The sequence below is a fragment of the Melozone crissalis genome, unplaced genomic scaffold (genome assembly GCF_028551555.1).
Source record: "Melozone crissalis strain CALT ecotype California unplaced genomic scaffold, PUWL_Pcris_2 ptg000037l_1, whole genome shotgun sequence".
NCBI classification, from domain to species: Eukaryota; Metazoa; Chordata; class Aves; order Passeriformes; family Passerellidae; genus Melozone; species Melozone crissalis.
In genome coordinates this window covers 52,782-57,108 of record NW_026535815.1, presented here as the reverse complement: position 1 = coordinate 57,108, position 4,327 = coordinate 52,782, and the positions used below count along the sequence as shown (strand labels likewise).

The 4,327-nt window shown below is 50.9% G+C and overlaps 1 long non-coding RNA gene across 1 annotated transcript; it reads left to right on the top strand.

The window, feature by feature from the left end:
* The first annotated feature begins 530 nt into the window (after positions 1 to 530).
* On the top strand, positions 531 to 4,053 carry LOC128941714 (uncharacterized). Its single transcript, XR_008483576.1, has 3 exons — positions 531 to 619; positions 1,966 to 2,091; positions 4,030 to 4,053. It is a non-coding gene; the product is annotated as an uncharacterized LOC128941714 (long non-coding RNA).
* Positions 4,054 to 4,327: the final 274 nt, after the last annotated feature.

Genomic DNA, 4,327 nt, shown 5'->3' with positions numbered 1-4,327 from the left:
GCTCCCCTTGGAGGCTGCTGTGCCCTGGGGAGCCTGGCAGGTGGCCCCGTTGGTGAGAGGAGGGCAGCTGCAGGCAGGCAGCCCCCAGGAAAACACGGGAGTTTCAGTGGTTTCTGATGCCTGAGGAACGGGGAGATGGCGTGAGCTGAGCAGGAGTTAAGCACGGTCGTACAGAGGCCTGGCTGTTATGATTTAAGATGGCTTATTGAATATCTGTAGTTTCTATAGATATTTGTATATCTGTCCAAGTAGGATATAGAGCCTTGTGCAGGAGAAAAAGAACTCTTGATGTAAGATATGACCTGGGGGGGCATCATGCCAGGCTATCCCTTCCAGATTTGGACGGCTTCAGTGTCTTGTGTGGCATGACGGGAAGTTCTGAAAATTAAGATTTCCTCTTTGGTGCGGGTCAGATGGGTGACGCCTGGCAGCTCGTGCACTGCCACTGTGCTAACCTGTGTGCCTCTCCTTCCCTCCCTGCTCCACAGGCAGCGCAACACGGGAGCAGCAGGGAGAGCTGGCTTTGTCCTGGAGGATCCAGGAGCTCGCGGTGGATATCTGAGCCTGCAGCTGCAGGCTGCCGCAGGACGCAAGGGCTGCACACACCCAGAGCGTACAGGTACTGTCACAAACGTGGGCTGTGGTGGCTGAGCCCTCAGGAGCTGGCGGTGCCAGCTGGGAGAAGAACAGTAGCTTCCAGCCTTTTCTTTTGTCTGCGTTTCCCCGTGTTCAGTCAGTCTGATTACTTCTGGGCATTTGCCCAGCAGGGTGTGAAATGCTTCAAGGGCTAAAGGGGGAAAAAAAGGGAAACACAAACTATAATCCACACCTCAGGAGGGAGAAGACATCTGTCAGGACAAACTCTTAAGAGAAATGGGATGAAGAATACTTGTTTATTCAGTCTTTGGTATGTGTAGCTAGTTCAAAGAGGTCTCCCAGTCCTTCCCATTAGCAGAGCAAAGGAAGAGCAGCAAAGCCCTCAGGCTAAGCCATTAAAAGCAGCAGCAGCAGCAGCAGCAGCAGCTTTGTGTGCTGGAGTGTGGCAGGCATTCCTAGGTTTGCTTTTTGGTTTTGCATCTAGCACTGGTAGAGGAGAGTTCTTTGCAAGGTGATAGTTCCAGCCTTGTATTGAAATGTGAGCAAAGAGGAACTTTGTCAGTTGGATTGGGGTTTATTCACAGCACTTGTAAACAGAGTTAACATTCAGATAACATGTGCAGGGAGTGTGTGCTGTGGGTTAGCACAAGTGACAAAGGAAGTGGGACAGGGACAGGGCACTTTTCCCTTCAAGGTACTGTCTTTCTCTGGAAGAATGATGTGAGAGCAGAAAAGTTGCAATGGCACTGCAGTTCCCTGCACAGAATATACCCAGGGAGGTGAAGCACAGCCCAGTGGTGCCATTCACCTGCGCCCCAAGGGGGAGCATCGGTGAAGTGAGGAGGACTGAGGAGCTCTCCCCTTGAGCAATCACAACAGTCATGTCAACGAGTGTCACCCTTTTCCAGACCACTGGCATGTGCTTGGGGACAATAACCTGTGTTTTTTACAGCCAGGTCTTCTGAGCCGCTGCTCACTGCTCGCAGTGAAAAGAAACTTGTGTACAGGCACTCTGCAAAATTGTCACCTCAGATGCCACTGAAGCACAGCTTTGGCTTTCAGGCATCTCCCCTGCAAGCTGTCCCTTGCGGCGTTTCCTCACTGGATTCATTGTAAATTCATTCCTCCCATTTTTTATTTGTAATTTCCAAAGAATATCAGTCGACTTTGACAGCCTCTTCAGGGCTCCCCAAGCTTCATACCACACCTAAATGCTCGTTTTCACTGCCTGAAGGGCTTCTCTCACCCGAGTGATTCTATGAATTTGGCCTGTACTTCAGCTTAAGGGGAAAGCTGTACATTGATTGCATTTTGGAGAAAAAGATTTGACCGTCCAGCTGTAAATTTATCTTGTGTTTTGCCTTCCAGGTTCGCTCGTATTGTAATTTGCAAATGGCACGGCAAATGCCACGAGAGCAGCTGGTGAAGGTGGCTCAGAAGCAATGACAAGAATGTGCTGCAAAGTTGGGTCCAGCAGTCCAGCTTCCCGACACGGTAGGGCAGGCACACCTTTTGATAAAGCATCAAACGCTGTAGTTTTTATTCTTGGTGTTTGTCTGCGCTCCCATTCTGATCACCCCTTGAAGTATTATTTTTCAAAATGATATTTAGGAGAGAAATCATGTTTATTCAGGGGGAGCCATAATTTTCATCTGTTCCAAATGCACCAGGTGTGTTTTAAGGCCTGCACACACAGCAAGAGCCGCAGAGCTTGTTGTGCAGTTTCCTGCAGCACTGATTTATTCTGTACTCCAGTAACCATGCCCCGGGCTGCCAGCCAGGCTCAATGCCAGGAGCGGGAGGAGCAGACCCCGAGAGGTGCTTTGGGTGGAGCCCAGCCAGGTTTCAGGCAGCCCGCAGAGTCTGCCCTTGCAGTCCACACCGGTCTGCTGTTGCCATCTGCTGGAAAAATCCCTAATGGATATTTCCAAAGGTGGGGAGGAGCATCCGCTCCTGTCACGGACCTGCTGGGGGCTCTTTGCCCTCTGGCTCCGTGCGCTCTGCCCAAGAACAGCGTGTGCAGCAGGCTGTCACCGCTCTCTGCAGGGTGAAGCACCTTCAGCCAAGGTCAGTGCAAGAGCAAAACAATCCTGCCAGCAAAGCCTGCTACTAGAGAGGCAAACAATGATCCTTCCAAAGGAATTCATCCTTCTTCTCCCTTACAACTCTCCTGTGTCATCACACGGCAGAATGGTTTGGGGTGGAAGAGATGTTGAAAACGACCTAGTTCCACCCCTGTCCTGGGCAGGCTCACCTTCCTCTGGGCCAGGGTGCTGTGCTGTCGCAGATCAGGTGGCAGATCTGTGGAAATTGTAATGATATTATTAAGGCGTGTCTCTTATTGCCTTGCCATTCGTGAATCCCGAGGCTGTCTTGTCCTAGTTTAGCTTTCTGATGTGGAGGAGCAGAACTGCCAACTGATATGGATTTTGGTGCTCTCTGTGGAGTGACGTCCTGTAAAATTTCTGTCCCAGGAATGCTGTCACGATGGCTCTGCTCCATAAAGAATGACACGGCCTGATTGTCAGCAATTTTTGCTGCTGCAATAGTGTAAAAATGCTAAAATTTGAACACCGCTTATTATTTCAAAAGAGAATATTTTAAAACTGGAAGAGATAGCTGAAATTACGCCTGAAAGGTAGCAAGAGCAAATACATAGAATATTTCTCCCTGTTTGTAGATATACTTTTCATTCAAAATTATGCTGATGGGGATATGCTTTTATGTATTTAGTGACTTTACAGATTTATTCCCCGAGTTTTTTGAGTTCACAGAGTCATGGAATAATTCAGGTTGGAAGGGGCTCTAAAGATCACCTCGTTCCGAGCCTGGTGCCGTGGGCAGGGACACGGTTCCATGGACCAGGTCGCTCTGAGCCTGATCCCAGAGCACCAATGGGCCTTGGAACACTTCCAGGGATGGGGCAGCCCCAGCATGTGTGAGCAACCTGTGCCAGCCAGTTGCCAGAGGAGGAAGAAAGCCCTTCCCAGCTGGAGCAGAGGCTGCTGCAGCTTGGCGCAGCCTCGTGTCACCGAGCGTGTGAGACAGAAGGGCCCTTCCCGTGGAGGGAGAACGGCACTGAAAGATCTTTTTTGGGAGGAGCGGAGCAATGGAACGCCAAAGCAGCCTTCAGTTCTTGCAGCAGGGTTGGGAACAACTGGAAGCAGGAGCAGAGCTGGCCTGGTGCCTGGCAGCTCTGCAGGCAGTGGGGATGGAGAAGGTGCAGTTGTCTGTCTTCTTGGTTGAGTCTTGAAAAATGAGGCACTTTTCTGTAGGTCCTTTTCAAGCATTACGTGGCAGTTGCCCCTAGAAGTCCAAAGGCAGCTGTTTTCTTAGCAGGAGGAAGTCAGGAAGAGGCAAAGCAGGCAAAGACATCAGATAAGTCTGGATAAAAATCTTGGCTAACCTGTTTTTTCCCCCTCCTCCAAACAGGCAATTCTGAAGCACTGAGCAGAGATCTGCCCCCGGGAGGCAGAGCAGAGCCGATCTGTGAGAGCTGACACGGGAGCTGTGGTGAGGACAGCTGCTCCCCTGCCTCGGTGTGCGACCTGCTGAGCTGCCGTTCCTGTGCTGGGAGTGTTTCTCCTCTCATGCAGGCAAGCCAGAGAGCTCCTAGGGAAGGAGCAGGTAAGGTTGAAGTGCCGAGATCTCCCCGGTAAGAAGTGCCGTGACAAAAGGAAATGGCCTCAAGTTGCAGCAGGGAAGGCTCAGATTGGCTTTGAGGACCAAT